We start from the raw sequence: 17110 nt of genomic DNA on the forward strand, positions 1-17110 counted from the left end.
AAAATCCAACAAACTATATAGTAATGTAAAACAAGGTACAAGGTGTCTATAGGACAGGGGAGATTTTGAATTTCTGCAGACACTTGTGGACACTGGACACTTTTGGATTGTGTGAGGCCCACTGAATATCAGAGCGCTATGTCACAGGCTCGATGGCACAGGTGTGAAAAAAGTGACTACAGGATAAGGGAGATTTTGAATTTCTGCAGACACTTGTGGACACTGGACACTTTTGGATTGTGTGAGGCCCACTGAATATCAGAGCGCTATGTCACAGGCTCGATGGCACAGGTGTGAAAAAGTGACTACAGGATAAGGGAGATTTTGAATTTCTGCAGACACTAGTGGACACTGGACACTTTTGGATTGTGTGAGGCCCACTGAATATCAGAGCGCTATGTCACAGGCTCGATGGCACAGGTGTGAAAAAAGTGACTACAGGATAAGGGAGATTTTGATTTTCTGCAGACACTAGTGGACACTGGACACTTTTGGATTGTGTGAGGCCCACTGAATATCAGAGCGCTATGTCACAGGCTCGATGGCACAGGTGTGAAAAAAGTGACTACAGGATAAGGGAGATTTTGAATTTCTGCAGACACTTGTGGACACTGGACACTTTTGGATTGTGTGAGGCCCACTGAATATCAGAGCGCTATGTCACAGGCTCGATGGCACAGGTGTGAAAAAAGTGACTACAGGATAAGGGAGATTTTGAATTTCTGCAGACACTTGTGGACACTGGACACTTTTGGATTGTGTGAGGCCCACTGAATATCAGAGCGCTATGTCACAGGCTCGATGGCACAGGTGTGAAAAAAGTGACTACAGGATAAGGGAGATTTTGAATTTCTGCAGACACTAGTGGACACTGGACACTTTTGGATTGTGTGAGGCCCACTGGTGTGAAAAAATGCACGCTCAGTACCTCAGCAGGACAAAAAAAAAATTGGGATTGCTTTTAAAAAAGCAGTTTGCAGAGCAGTGGGTAAACAGCAATGCAGCTGTCAGGAAGCCTTAGAAGGCAGCCTAACAACCAACACCGCTGATCCACCACAATATAGCTTCCCCTTGCACTGCACACACAGTGACTGGTGTGTTGTACAGGCAAGATCGCTAGCAGCAGAAGCAGTTTTTTTTTCTTCTTCCCTGCCTAACGCTCTCCCTACAGAATCAGCAACCTCTCCCTATGCTAAGATCGGCAGAAGTAAGATGGCGGTCGGCGTGCATGCCCTTTTATAACCCCTGTGACGCCCACCAAAGCAAGCCAATCACTTGCATGCCCTTCTGAAAGATGGTGGTGACCCCTGTCTATGTCATCATGTTGCCTACAGTGTCCGTGGATCCTGATTGGCTGAAAAAGAGCGCAAAACAAACTTTTCAAACGCGACTTTGGCGCGTAAGTCGCCGACCTCGTGGCCGACCTCATCCTAGGGTGGGGTTTCGTTTCATGAAACCCGACTTTGCCAAAAGTCGGCGACTTTTGAAATTTTTCGACCCGTTTCGCTCAACTCTAGTCATAGCTTCTGCTATGTTTCCAAGACCAGCACAGAGAGGTGATGGTGGAGTAGTTGGGGCTTCAGAAGGTATATACCGTGCTCTTGGCATTGATATCCTAAAGCTCATCCAGCCTGTGTTCCATATTTCTAAGAAACAAGACAATCCCGTAAGTTAAAAAAGGGAAGATTCTTTGTCATCAATGAGCTCAAAATTTGTTGATTTTCTCTTTTTTTGTTTTTTTGATCACACAATTGAGCACCAATCTTCACTGTATGTGTTCCAAAGTTGACATTTTTGCAAAATAAGTTCTATGAAGAAAAAAATGGCAATTTCTTCATGAAATATAAACATTTTTTTAATAAAGGTGGTAAGTGGCCACAGACAGAGAAGATGCATAATTGACCATGTCAGCTTACACAAATATTGTTATGATTTTTTATACTTTATTTTCAGGCAGGTAGAGATTATGCCATTGTAGGGAGGAGGACCCCCATAGGTTGTCTGGGCCAGAACCAAGGGAACCGCCATCTGGGTTCCTAGGGAAACAGTACCCGGGGAACAAAGGAGGAGAGCAGATGACTGAGTGTGACTGGGCAGCAAGGGGAGGGGCGAGTATAAAAGGAGCAGGGGGCACGCAGGGGAGACAGTTGGTGGCACGCCAGACACTGAACAAGAGGCTGTGGGACTGTGAGAGAGCTAGAGCGGCCGACGGTGACCAGAGGGGAGAACGGCAGCAGAGAGGAGATTATCAGTGCCCGTCAGAGAGGATGTACCAAACTTACTGATCAGAGACTGTCACCCCCCGCCAAGTCGGGGACACGACCTGCCCACGGTCGTCCACAGCCGGTACCTCTGTGCTCCAGCCCGTTGCGGCCTGTCCCCTGTCTCCCGCGGCCGCCGCAGCTTCAATCCTGTCCACTGCTGCCCCACAACAGTCCGCAGTTGCGGCCTGTGCATCACCGCCCAGGGCTGCCATTACCCCGCTACAGTTGGCAGTTGGGGCCTGCTCCTCGCCTACGTAGAGACTCTTTGCACAGGCCCAGTCAGTGCACGTGGCCTACCAACCGCCACTCTTCCAGACTACGTCACTACCCTGCTTGGGGTGACTGGAGTCCCCGTGGACTCGCTAACGAACGGGACCCTGCTGTGGCTACAGGGGCTTACCGCAACGAAAGACTCCCTTAGGGCCTGTTGTGCCCCAACTTCTCCTGGGTGCTGGACACCTGAAGACTACGACAGTTCCTCAACAGCTGGGCCCAGCGGCTGCGATGTCAAAGCAGCCACATCAGCGACATCAAAGCAGCCACATCAGCGACACCAAAGCAGCCACACCAGCGACACCGAGTGACATCAGGAAGGATAAGTTGACTTTAGGAAATAAGGACCCGTAGTTGGCCGTTTTGTGGCCCCATTATAGCTGGCCTTGCTGGGTCAGTCACATTCTCGTTAAAGAAAAGTGTTGTTATTGTTGTTGAGTCCCTGCGAGGACAATTAGTGTTACCTCTTTTTGGCTGCTCAGTATAGCCCTAGCGGCTCCAGTTCATAAACATTATTTTCCAAAACAACACTCAGTCTCGTGTCTCGTCACTGCATCCTGCGAACCTGCTGTTACCTACATTTGGCGTAGTCGGCAGGATGCAGTCTCCGAGGGCGGACAATGGTGCCCCAGACCAGGGCAGGGCTGTGAACTCTACAGATAATGAGGGCCCCATTCCAGCATTTCTTTGGGGGCTATGCTGAACAATCTGCCTTGGTTTTCCAGCTCCAATACTATGCTATGGAGCTGGACAGAGCGGATGCGGGGGCTTTTTCGGATGCACCCAATGACTCCTGACCTGGAAGCCGAAGTAGCTCTCATGGCATTAGACGGGGAGGTTCCGAGGTAAGTGATGTTGAGGCCCCGGGACACCGCAACACCTTTGATAAAGTTTTGCAGCTAGTAGAACAGACCCATGGGGACCCAACTAATGTGGGAGAATTAAGAACCCGGTTGTTCAGTCGAATGCAGGGAGAGGGGGAGACTATCAGCCAGTATATTAATGTCCTCCAAGAATTGCATACGGCTATTGAAAGAAAGGACGGAGTAGGGGTAGGACCTATTGACATTACCCTAGGCGACCTACTGGTGATTGGACTGCGAGACCCGTTAATAAAACAGGCATTACGGGAACAGATCAGAATTAATCCCTGTATAGACTTTTCAGAGGTGGGAAGTCAAGCACGGGCTCGAGAGCAAGAGCAGGGGATGGCGGTTCCCGTGGGGAAGGTCCGGAGTGTGGAGGCTTCCGTGAACGCCGTCGAGGAGCCTCAATGGGTGGAAGAGATGAAACAAGAGTTGAAGAACATTAAGGGAGAGTTAGCCGAAGTGAAGAGAAGGACCGAGTGTGGGACTGGATGGCCTAGTTTTAATCCCGGCCCCTGGGGGTCCCACTCCCCGCGGGGTGGTTGGTCTGCGCAGGCCCGGTGTTATGAGTGCGGTGAACCAGGCCACTTTGTCCGAGAGTGTCCACGGCGTGGGAAATACCCACCCTGGCGGCCATTAATCTAGAGGGCTCCAGGCTGGGGGGATGCCGCTCGGAGCCAAAAACCACAACTAGGGGTGGTGGAAGTCCCGAAGATTTGGTCACAAAATGTCCGGTGGTTTGGGCAGAAGTGGAGGGCCGGGCCGTCTGGTGCCTGGTGGACACGAGGTCACAAGTGACAACTATGGCTGCAACTTATTTCCGGCAAAATTTCCCCGAGGCAGCGAGACCCCAGTGGGGACTCATGATCAGACTAGTAGCTGCCAAACAACTACCGGTCCTGTTGTCGCGGTGGTCTGGGTGCAGGTAACGTTATGCGGTAAATCCCTCGGTCGCAGAGGAGTGATACTGACGCAAGGAGAAACCGATAAGCAGCACCCAGTTATTCTGGGCATGAACATACAAGAGTTCGGCAATCTGCTCCTCATTGATCCCACGCATAAGATCATGAAGCAGTGGGGTTCCCGCACGGCCCAGGGACAGGTATTCCAGCAGTTGGTACGGGAGGCGCGAGTACATCAGGACTGCCGGGAAGGTGAGGTTCTGGGCAAAGTCATCACCCCAGCGGCTCCCCTGCTTGTACTGCCTCCTGGGCAGACGGTGATGGCCCTGCCAATTCAAGCCTCAATGCCCTAGGAGGGCGTAGACATGCAGGTGGAGCCATGCTACTCGGAGCACTTACCTCCTGGCATACTGGTTGCCCATTCCCTAACTACAGTGCAAAAAGGGACCGTCCTGGTGCGCTGCGTCAACCTCGAAGACCGAGACATCGTCCTGAAAGCTCGGACCTAACTGGCCAAACTAGTAAGGCCTTTAGAAGAAGTGCTGCCGACTCCTGGGGTTCAATTGAGAGTGCAATCCGAGGATCCTTGGGAAGTAACGATTCGGACTTTGCAGGCCACCGAAATCTCGGCTCAGGAGAAGGGTCGAAACATCCTTGAACAGATGCGGGCCGAGCTCTCCAGACTAACTCTAGCCCAGCTCTCCCAGATAAAAACACTGCTCGGACAGTACCATGAAGTATTTGCTAATCACGAGGAAGATTTGGATGTACCACCGCCATCACACATGAAATTCCCACGGCAGGGGCGGCCCCCATCCGAGAACAATATCGACAGATTCCTCCACAACTCTACCAAGAGGTGAAGACTCTATTGGCCCAAATATTGCGAAAGGGGATGATAGGGGAAAGCCAAAGCCCCTGGGCGACCCCCATTGTGTTGGTCCGTAAAAAGGATGGTACCTTATGATTCTGTGTGGATTATCAAAAGCTGAATGCTTGTACTATTAAAGACTCATACCCACTGCCTCGCATAGAAGAGTCCTTGTCCGCCCTGGGGAAGGCGATGTACTTTTCTACTTTGGACCTGGCCAGTGGGTACTGGCAGGTGCCCATGTCAGAAGAAGATAGGGCCAAGACAGCGTTCATACTGCCTATGGGACTATTTGAGTTCAATCGAATGCCGTTCGGACTGGCCAACACCACGGGGATGGAGCGGTGTCTGGGAGATCTCAATTTTGAGGCCACGTTGATATACCTGGACGATATCATCATCTATGCTGCCACATTCGAGGACCAGCTAAAGCGGTTGGGGCAGGTGCTCGGCCAGTTGCAAAAGTACGGGTTGAAGGTAAAACCCCAAAAATGCCACCTATTTCGCTCCCAGATTGAGTATCTGGGCCATGTCGTCTCGGCAGAGGGCGTGAGGCCGTCCCGGGAAAAGGTTGCTGTTATTCAGGGATGGCCTACCCCCGAGACGATAAAAGACGTGCGGGCCTTCCTGGGGTTGGCCGTATACTACCGTCGTTTCGTAAAAAATTTTGCATCTCATGCTCGAGCCCTGCATGACCTGCTGAAGGGGGCTCCCGCTGGGGCAAATGGACGGAAAATCCAGTGGCAACAACCTCAAGAAGAGGCCTTCCAAGACCTTAAGGCTGCGCTCTTGGATGCCCCGATGTTGGCGTATTCGGATTTCTCGCTACCGTTCATCCTACACACTGACGGGAGTCTTCATGGGCTGGGGGCTGTGTTGTCACAGGTTCAAGACGGCCGGGAGAGAGTGATCGCGTATGGAAGCCGCTCACTCCATGATTCCGAGCACAACCCTGACAATTACAGCTCCTTTAAGCATGAGCTCCACGCAGTGGTGTGGGCCATGACGGAGCAGTTCGCAGAGTACCTGGCGGGCTCCGAAGTAGTGGTGCGGACTGACAATAACCCGCTGGCTCATTTGGAAAATGCTAAACTGGGAGCTCTGGAACAAAGATGGGTGGCCCGGACGGCGAAATTCAACTATAAAATCATCTATAAAAGAGGGGCCGAGAATGTACATGCTGATGCCCTCTCCAGAATTCGACATACAACCCCAGGGAAGAGTTGAGATGACGAACTAGAAGGGGAAGAGATACCGTTCACCCTCACCGCTGCCGTGCTCACAGCTGCCACCCAGAAAGTATCTCCCTCGGAGACCCAAAGAGGCATGTTGGAACAATCCTGGGACGAGTGGATCCAGCAGCAAGAAGACGAAGAAATTAGACTTCTCCGGACAAGGGTCGCCGCTGGCAAATTTCCCACTGACCCCCAGAGACGAACTTTGACTCAGGACATGTCGCTAATGATACAACAATGGGAGAGGCTGGTAATCCGAAAAGGACTATTGTATCGTAAAAAGAAATCACGAACAACCTATATGACAATCTGGCAGGTAGTTATGCCCGGAGCCCTACTCCACAAATTGGCTCGAGAAGCCCACAAAAAAGGGGCTCATTTCGGGGCTCAAAAGACTTTGCAATGGTTACAACAGAAAATTTACCATCCACGCTTACAGGCTGTTCTGGACGAGACTTGCCGGACCCGTCGCCCATGTGAATTAGCTAAACCGCCCACACAGCGAACCTCAGTACAAACTAATGTGACCTCAGCGCCCCTCGAGCTTCTGATGGTGGATTACCTGACCATTGGTCTGGTCCCGCATTCCAGGGGTACGAACACTGCCTCGTCATGGTTAACCATTTCACTAAGTTCGAGGGGGTCACCCCCACTCGAGATCAGACCGCGGAGTCGGCCGCCTCCGCAATTTGCAGAAACTTCATACAAGTTTATGGCTGTCCGCAATGGATACATTCAGATCAAGGAGCATGCTTTTTGGGAAACGTTATGGAGGAACTACACCGTCTCTATGGTATTGACAAATCCCGGACCACGCCGTATCACCCCCAGGGAAACGGGGCCTGTGAACGATTTAATCAGATATTAATCCAAATGTTGCGAACTCTGGAGAGTGACAAGAAGGCCCGTTGGCCCGAATATGTCCCTGAATTAGTATGGGTCTATAACAACCGAGTACATCGAGTTACCGGCTACACCCCCTACTCTCTGCTGTTTGGACGAGAAGGCAAAGGGATCACAGAGGTAGAGTTGGACTCGGAGGAGCCCCAGCTGTGGACCGGAGTATCTTTATGGGTCCGAAATCATCGACACCGGCTGCAAACTCTTCATCGAATCGTACATACCAAACTCCAAGACTTAGAACATCCAGGAAGAATACAACTTCACCTCTCAACCTCCAAAGTGGAGACCGAGTACTCGTACTAGATCAACGCCCCCAGAACATATTAGAGCCACGCTGGGAAGAGGGTCCCTATCGGGTCCTATGCCGTATAAATCCTGAGGGACGTGTGTACGAAATACAACCCGAGAAAGATGGAACGCTGCCCACTCGCATTGTGCACCGTAATATGTTACGTCCATGTATCTCGATCGACCCAGAACAACCTGAACTTGCCCCTCCGGTCTCTGAATCGTTGCCTGTGTTCTGGGGCCCGGACGATGAAGAAGACTTTTCCCCAATAACCAGGGGCTCTCTACTCAATGACGAACCAACTGACACAATTAACCTGCCCGAACTAGTTAACTCGCCACCATCCAGCACCCCAGAAGACTCCACTCCAGTGGAATTAAGACGCTCCGAGCGGTCAACAGCCGTCAAACCCCCCGAACGATACAAACAAGACCAGTTCATATGGCAACAAAAACCGGCAACTCCGCAGATCAACTCAAGTACACTGAAGCCTTCGCCCGAGGACTGGTGAGCTTACAGGGTGGGGGGAGTGTAGGGAGGAGGACCCCCATAGGTTGTCTGGCCGGAACCAAGGGAACCGCCATCTGGGTTCCTAGGGAAACAGTACCTGGGAAACAAACGAGGAGAGCAGATGACTGAGCGTGACAGCAGCAAGGGAAGGGGCGAGTATAAAAGGAGCAGGGTGCAAAGCAGGGGAGACAGTTTGTGGCACGCCAGACACTGAACAAGAGGCTGTGGGACTGTGAGAGAGCTAGAGCGGTCGACGATGACCAGAGGGGAGAATGGCAGCAGAGCGGAGATTATCAGTGCCCGCCAGAGAGGAGGTACCGAACTTACCGACCAGAGACTGTCACCCCCCACCAAGTCGGGGACACGACTTGCCCACGGTCGTCCACAGCCGGTACCGCTGTGCTCCAGCCCATTGCGGCCGGTCTGCTGTCTCCCGTGGCTGCCACCGCTTCAATCCTGCCCGCAGTGGTGGCCTGCCCACTGCCGCCCCACTACAGTCCGCTGTTGCGGCCTGTGCATCACTGCCCAGGGCTGCCATTACCCCGCTACAGTTGGCAGTTGGGGCCTGCTCCTCGCCTACGGAGAGACTCTTTGCACAGGCCCAGTCCGTGAGCGTGGCCTACCAACTGTCACTCTTCCAGACTACGTCACTACCCTGCTTGTGGGGGACTGGAGTCCCCGTGGACTCGCTAACGAACGGGACCGTGCTGTGGCTAAAGGGGCTTACCGCAACGAAAGACTCCATTAGGGCCTGTTGTGCCCCAACTTCTCCTGGGTGCTGGACACCTGAAGACTACGACAGTTCCTCAACAGCTGGGCCCAGCGGCTGCAACGTAAAAGCAGCCACATCAGCGACACCAAAGCAGCCACACCAGCGACACCGAGGGACGTCAGGAAGGATAAGTTGACTTTAGGAAATAAGGACCCGTAGTTGGCCGTTTCGTGGCCCCATAATAGCTGGCCTTGCTGGGTCAGTCACGTTCTCGTTAAAGAAAAGTGTTGTTATTGTTGTTGAGTCCCTGCGACGACAATTAGTGTTACCCATTTTTGGCTGCTCAGTATAGCCCTAGCGGCTCCAGTTCATAAACGTTATTTTCCAAAACAACACTCAGTCTCGTGTCTCGTCACTGCATCCTGCGAACCTGCTGTTACCTACACCATCAAAGATAATTAGTGGTTATTATGATACTTTATTCAGGCATTGCTAATTTCTGATCACTGGGATGTGACAGCAATGCTGAGCTAATGGTGGCCTCAGATTTACAGTTGTGACCTTCCTTACCTTTACCCTTGGCTCAATGTATCTCTACGGAGGTGGCGTTAGATCACCAACTGTTAGCCCTATACTTACCAAGTTTTCTGCTGACGGGATCACGACTGCTGCAGCTCCCGTTCGGTCTCCTACTCCTCTCCTCCTCGCTCCTGCGGTCCGACGTGCAGCTGCGCGGGCACTTCGGTACGTCCTTCCTGTGCCGTCGGCCTTGCGCACGGCAGTATCACGCATGCGCCTTAGGCTCCGGCCACGCAAACTCCTGGGACCTTTAGCCGGCATGGTGACCTGAACCAGATGCACTGCCTTTCCAGTGGGGTACAGGCACAAGGTATTTCAGGCCGCCCTCCCTTAGTGGAGGTGTCTGATTATTGTGTATAATCTGTACCAGTTCTTGGGCCCCATTTTGCTATTGCTCTGGTGTACCTGTGCTGTGTCTTTGTTCTTACTGTGTGTCTCCCCTTGTCTTTTCAGTTCCTGTTCCAGCCCTCCATCCTGTTGGTTCTCCGTCCCTGCTCCGTCTCCAAGTATCCTCTGTCCCCGGAGCCACGCCTCACAGCATCCGTTTCTCCTCTTCTCTTAGTCCTCCTGCACCCGCTACTGCCTTATCCGTCCCTCCTCCCATCTTCTTCTGTCTTATCTTCATTGGTATTCTTCCCTATTGAGCTGGCCCCTGGCTCCGGCTGTCATGGTATCTGAGGCCCCTGAGTCTGCCCCTAATGATCCCTGTATAGGGGTTGGTCCCACCAGGTTTGCTCACTCAGGGGAGGTTCAGTGCCAGGGCCCAGAGGGTCCACTCTTGGTAGCTCGTCGTGTCAAAATGTCTATGCTATAGGTGTGAATGTGTGGCAAATCAGAGGTTGTGCTGCGAGTTGCTGCATTTCCATACCATGTCAGAATATTATTTTGAATTGGTTTCATGAGAAATTGGAGTCTTTAAAGGAATCTGTCACCAGGTTTTTGCTCCCCCAGGAGCATCAGAATGTCAGGGCAGAAATCCTGATTCCAAGGATGAATCACTTACTAGACTGCTTGCTGCATTTTTAATAAAATCTCTGTTTTCTCTACTTCAGATCTAGCAGTTCTCTGACTGCTGAGCTCTGTATAACCCCACCCACACCACTGATTGGCAGCCTTCTTTGCACACTGTGCATAGGCAGAAAACTGCCAATCAGAGATGGGGGCGGGGTTATACAGCTCTTATAAACACGGAGGACTACATGGCAGCAGGTTTACTAGTCCTTTAGTGATAATCTCCTGCTGATAAAAGTAAAGCAAGCATACCAGTAAGTGACACATCACTGGAATCAGGGTCTTTGACCCTATATCATGCTACACTTAGTTACCTGGTGACAGATTCCCCTTAAAAACCCCTTCGCGACCGGGCCAATTTTTTAAATTCTGACCAATGTCACTTTATGTGGTCATAACTCTGGAACACTTCAACAAATCCCAGTGATTTTGAGATTGTTTTTTCATGGCACATTATAATTTATGATAGTGGTAAATTTAGATTGATATATTTTGTGTTTATTTGTAAAAAAATATCAGAAACTTGACAAAAATGTAAAAAAAATTGCAATTTTCAAACTTTGAATGCTTATCCCCTTAATCCAGATAGTCATACTACAGAAAAACAGTAATAAATAACATTTCCCACATGTCTGCTTTACATCATTTCGAAAACGCTAATTTATTTTGTTAGCCTTTTAGGAGGTTTAAAAAATTATCAATAATTTTTCATTTTTTCAAGGAAATTTACAAAATTTATTTTTTTGAGGGACCTGTCCAGGTTTGAAGTGACTTTGGGGGTGCTATATATTGGAAAACCCCAAACATGATACCATTTTAAAAACGGCACCCCCTGACATATTGAAAACTGATGTCAGATAGTTTATTAACCCTTCAGATGATTTTCAGGAATTAATGCAAAGTGGTATAGCCGGAATGAAAAAGTGTTTGTTTACCACCTAAATGCCGCTAACTCTAAGGCCGCTATTTGGCCATGAACTGCTATGGCAAACATCAGGACTAGAGTTGAGCGAAACGGGTAGAAAAATTTCAAAAGTCGCCGACTTTTGGCAAAGTCGGGTTTCATGAAACGAAGCCCGACGCTAGGATGAGGTCCGCCACGAGGTCGGCGACTTACGCGCCAAAGTCGCATTTCAAAAGTTTGTTTTGCGCTCTTTTTCAGCCAATCAGGATCCACGGACACTGTGGGCAACGTGATGACATAGGCAGGGGTCACCACCATCTTTCAGAAGGGCATGCAAGTGATTGGCTTGCTTTGGTGGCCGTCACAGGGGGTATAAAAGGGCGTACACGCCGACCGCCATGTTACTCATGCTGATCTCAGAATAGGGAGAGCTGCTGCTGCTGCTGATTCTGTAGGGAGAGCGTTAGGCAGGGAAGAAGAAAAAAAACTGCTTCTGCTGCTAGCGATCTTGCCTGTACAACACACCAGTCACTGTGTGTGCAGTGCAAGGGGAGGCTATATTGTGGTGGATCAGCAGTGTTGGTTGTTAGGCTGCCTTCTAAGGCTTCCTGACAGCTGCATTGCTGTTTACCCACTCCTCTGCAAACTGCTTTTTTAAAAGCAATCCCAATTTTTTTTTTTGTCCTGCTGAGGTACTGAGCGTGCATTTTTTCACACCATACAGCGGTGTACGCTCCTCACACAGTACCGTGTAACGGAGGTTATCACAGCCACAGTGAAGCTATCTGTGTGTCACTGTGGAAGGATAAGTCGAGGACATGTTCCGTTCTTACAGACCTACACTCTAGGGAGATTCCTATTCTGCCAAATTCTACATACACCTTGTAGTTTGTGTTACACTAGCCAATTTCTGCCTGTGACATAGCGCTCTGATATTCAGTGGGCCTCACACAATCCAAAAGTGTCCAGTGTCCACTAGTGTGTGCAGAAATTCAAAATCTCCATTATCCTCTAGTGACATTTTTCACACCTGTGCCATCAAGCCTGTGACATAGCGCTCTGATATTCAGTGGGCCTCACACAATCCAAAAGTGTCCAGTGTCCACTAGTGTCTGCAGAAATTCAAAATCTCCCTTATCCTGTAGTCACTTTTTTCACACCTGTGCCATCGAGCCTGTGACATAGCGCTCGGATATTCAGTGGGCCTCACACAATCCAAAAGTGTCCAGTGTCCACTAATGTGTGCAGAAATTCAAAATCTCCGTTATCCTCTAGTGATATTTTTCAATTTTTCACACCTGTGCCATCGAGCCTGTGACATAGCGCTCTGATATTCAGTGGGCCTCACACAATCCAAAAGTGTCCACTAGTGTGTGCAGAAATTCAAAATCTCCCTTATCCTGTAGTCACTTTTTTCACACCTGTGCCATCGAGCCTGTGACATAGCGCTCTGATATTCAGTGGGCCTCACACAATCCAAAAGTGTCCAATGTCCACTAGTGTGTGCAGAAATTCAAAATCTCTGTTATCCTCTAGTGACATTTTTCACACCTGTGCCATCGAGCCTGTGACATAGCGCTCTGATATTCAGTGGGCCTCACACAATCCAAAAGTGTCCAGTGTCCACTAGTGTGTGCAGAAATTCAAAATCTCCCTTATCCTGTAGTCACTTTTTCACACCTGTGCCATCGAGCCTGTGACATAGCGCTCTGATATTCAGTGGGTCTCACACAATCCAAAAGTGTCCAGTGTCCACTAGTGTCTGCAGAAATTCAAAATCTCCCTTATCCTGTAGTCACTTTTTTCACACCTGTGCCATCGAGCCTGTGACATAGCGCTCTGATATTCAGTGGGCCTCACACAATCCAAAAATGTCCAGTGTCCAATAGTGTGTGCAGAAATTCAAAATCTCCATTATCCTTTAGTGACATTTTTCACACCTGTGCCATCGAGCCTGTGACATAGCGCTCTGATATTCAGTGGGCCTCACACAATCCAAAAGTGTCCAGTGTCCACTAGTGTGTGCAGAAATTCAAAATCTCCCTTATCCTGTAGTCACTTTTTTCACACCTGTGCCATCGAGCCTGTGACATAGCGCTCTGATATTCAGTGGGCCTCACACAATCCAAAAGTGTCCAGTGTCCACTAGTGTGTGCAGAAATTCAAAATCTCCGTTATCCTCTAGCGATATTTTTCAATTTTTCACACCTGTGCCATCGAGCCTGTGACATAGCGCTCTGATATTCAGTGGGCCTCACACAATCCAAAAGTGTCCAGTGTCCACTAGTGTGTGCAGAAATTCAAAATCTCCCTTATCCTGTAGTCACTTTTTTCACACCTGTGCCATCGAGCCTGTGACATAGCGCTCTGATATTCAGTGGGCCTCACACAATCCAAAAGTGTCCAGTGTCCAATAGTGTGTGCAGAAATTCAAAATCTCCCTTATCCTGTAGTCACTTTTTTCACACCTGTGCCATCGAGCCTGTGACATAGCGCTCTGATATTCAGTGGGCCTCACACAATCCAAAAGTGTCCAGTGTCCACTAGTGTGTGCAGAAATTCAAAATCTCTGTTATCCTCTAGTGACATTTTTCACACCTGTGCCATCGAGCCTGTGACATAGCGCTCTGATATTCAGTGGGCCTCACACAATCCAAAAGTGTCCAGTGTCCACTAGTGTGTGCAGAAATTCAAAATCTCCCTTATCCTGTAGTCACTTTTTCACACCTGTGCCATCGAGCCTGTGACATAGCGCTCTGATATTCAGTGGGCCTCACACAATCCAAAAGTGTCCAGTGTCCACTAGTGTGTGCAGAAATTCAAAATCTCCCTTATCCTGTAGTCACTTTTTTCACACCTGTGCCATCGAGCCTGTGACATAGCGCTCTGATATTCAGTGGGCCTCACACAATCCAAAAGTGTCCAGTGTCCAATAGTGTGTGCAGAAATTCAAAATCTCCATTATCCTCTAGTGACATTTTTCACACCTGTGCCATCGAGCCTGTGACATAGCGCTCTGATATTCAGTGGGCCTCACACAATCCAAAAGTGTCCAGTGTCCACTAGTGTGTGCAGAAATTCAAAATCTCCCTTATCCTGTAGTCACTTTTTTCACATCTGTGCCATCGAGCCTGTGACATAGCGCTCTGATATTCAGTGGGCCTCACACAATCCAAAAGTGTCCAGTGTCCACTAGTGTGTGCAGAAATTCAAAATCTCCCTTATCCTGTAGTCACTTTTTTCACACCTGTGCCATCGAGCCTGTGACATAGCGCTCTGATATTCAGTGGGCCTCACACAATCCAAAAGTGTCCAGTGTCCACAAGTGTCTGCAGAAATTCAAAATCTCCCCTGTCCTATAGACACCTTGTACCTTGTTTTACATTACTATATAGTTTGTTGGATTTTGTCTACATTTCTACCAAAAATGAGGAAGTCTGGTGGAAGAGGCCGTGGAATTGGGCGGGGGTTGGCAGCTGGTAATGATGGTGTTGGTGGTGGATCTGATGGTAGTGGCAAAAGCAAAATAGGACCGAATGCAGGAGGTGTTGAGCCTGCGTCATCGTCTGGCTCCACAAGGCCTCGAAGGCTTAGTTTTCTAGGAGTTGGCAAACCGCTTTTAAAGTCAGAGCTTAAGGAAAAAGTTTTGTCTTACATTGCTGACTCAGCCTCCAGCTCTATCGCCTCCTCTTCTTCAGTTGTAAAAAGTAAAAGCACTGAGTCGTCATTGGAGGCTCATGTTCATGAACCACACCTTTCCTTGTGTCCTTCACCCCAACCAAGATTGAAGGATGACGCAGGCCATACTACTGATTACTCCATGGAGCTGTTTTCACATACCATGCCTGGATTATCAAGTGAAATGGTGAATTACCCAGGCCAAGATGAATCTGACATGGAGTGCACTGATGCACAGCCGCTGATAGATGATTCTGCTGGTACATTCACTCAGAGCACTACATTGTCCTCGCAGTGTACAGAGCCAGACTCTGACCCTGATGAGACTCAGGTGCCCCTTCCCGCACACTATACCACCATACACGGTGACACAGAGGAAGGTGCACATGACATTGAAGAGGAGGTGATGGATGACCCAGTTGTTGACCCAGATTGGCATCCATTGGGGGAAGAGGGTGCTGCTTCCAATAGCTCAGATGAGGAGGAGCATCCACAGCAGACATCGACATCGCAACAGCTGTTATCTGGCAGGCCCGGAGAACTCCAAAGACAGGTTCCAAAAATCAAAAGAGTTGCTGGACAGCTTGTCCAGACGGTCAAAAGATCACAGCGTGCTAGGCCGCAAAATGTCTGCCAACGTAGGAAGAGTGCAGTGTGGCACTTTTTTGAACAAAATCCTCATGATCAGGCCAAGGTTATCTGTAAGAAGTGCGCAAAGACCTTTAGCCGAGGGAAAAATATGAAAAATTTGAATACCAGTTGCATGCTTAGACATTTAACCGGCATGCACTTGCAAGCGTGGACACAACACCAAACCTCAAGTGCCACATGTGCAACTGATCACAAAGATGGTAGTCAGCAACGCTACATTGTTTCCCCCACTGTAAGCCCACCGGTTAGCACAGCAGCAAATGTTGAGGTGTCGTTGCAAGGCCACAGCAGTCAGGGAATCCCACTGTTATATCAACGAAATACTGAATCTAGGCCATCAGAAAGAACACCAACTCCATCACCATCATCAACCCTCTCTCAGTCCGCCCTGTCCACCGCTACTTCCACCATATGCAGCTCTCAAGTCCAGCTCACCCTCCCAGACACTATGAGTAGGTCAAGAAAGTACTCAGTCTCTCATCCGCGTACACTGGGTTTGAACGCCCACATTGCCAAACTAATCTCGTTTGAGATGATGCCCTATCGGTTGGTGGAAAGCGCAGCTTTCCGCGAACTCATGGCCTATGCAGTGCCACGCTATGACCTACCCAGTCGCCACTTCTTCTCTCGCAAAGCCATCCCAGCCCTCCACCATCATGTAAAAGACCGCATTGTCCATGCACTCAAGCAGTCAGTGAGTGGAAAGGTGCACCTCACAACTGATGCATGGTCCAGTCGGCATGGCCAGGGCCGTTACGTGTCCATCACTGTGCACTGGGTTAATGTGGTGGATGCAGGGTCTACAGGGGACAGCGGTGGTGGGACAGTGCTGTCTAGCCCACGGTATAGGAAACAGTTGGCTGTAGGCATTCGACCCTCCTCCTCCTCCTCCTCCTCCAGAGGCGAAAGCTCGTCCACAGAGCGCAGTCGTACGAGCACTCCATCTGCAGCTGCCACTGTTGCACACGAGGTGTCCCCCTATCGAGCAGCTAGTGGAAAGCGTCAGCAGGCTGTGTTGCAGATGATGTGTTTGGGCGACAGACACACCGCCGAGGTGCTGGCCGAGTACTTGAAGCGACAAACTGAGTCATGGCTGGGCAGTGTACATCTTGAGGCAGGCAAGGTAGTTAGTGATAACGGCCATAATTTTGTGGCAGCCATAGCCCTTTCAAAACTCAGCCACATACCTTGCTTGGCTCACACCTTGAACCTGGTGGTGCAGTGCTTCCTCAAAAATTATCCGGAGTTAACAGCCCTGCTCCAGAAGGTGCGAAGACTGTGCGCGCACATCCGCCGGTCGCCTGTACACTGCGTTCGTATGCAGAAGCTGCAGCGATTGCTCCACCTTCCCAACCACCGCCTCATTATCGACATTGCAACAAGGTGGAACTCCACCCTGCACATGGTGGAGCGGCTGTGCGAGCAGAGGCAGGCCATAATGCATTTGTGGGAGGATACACGG

This window comes from Dendrobates tinctorius, unplaced genomic scaffold (assembly GCF_039654945.1).
Source record: "Dendrobates tinctorius isolate UK_male_01 unplaced genomic scaffold, ASM3965494v1 ptg000034l, whole genome shotgun sequence".
Lineage (NCBI taxonomy): Eukaryota > Metazoa > Chordata > Amphibia > Anura > Dendrobatidae > Dendrobates > Dendrobates tinctorius.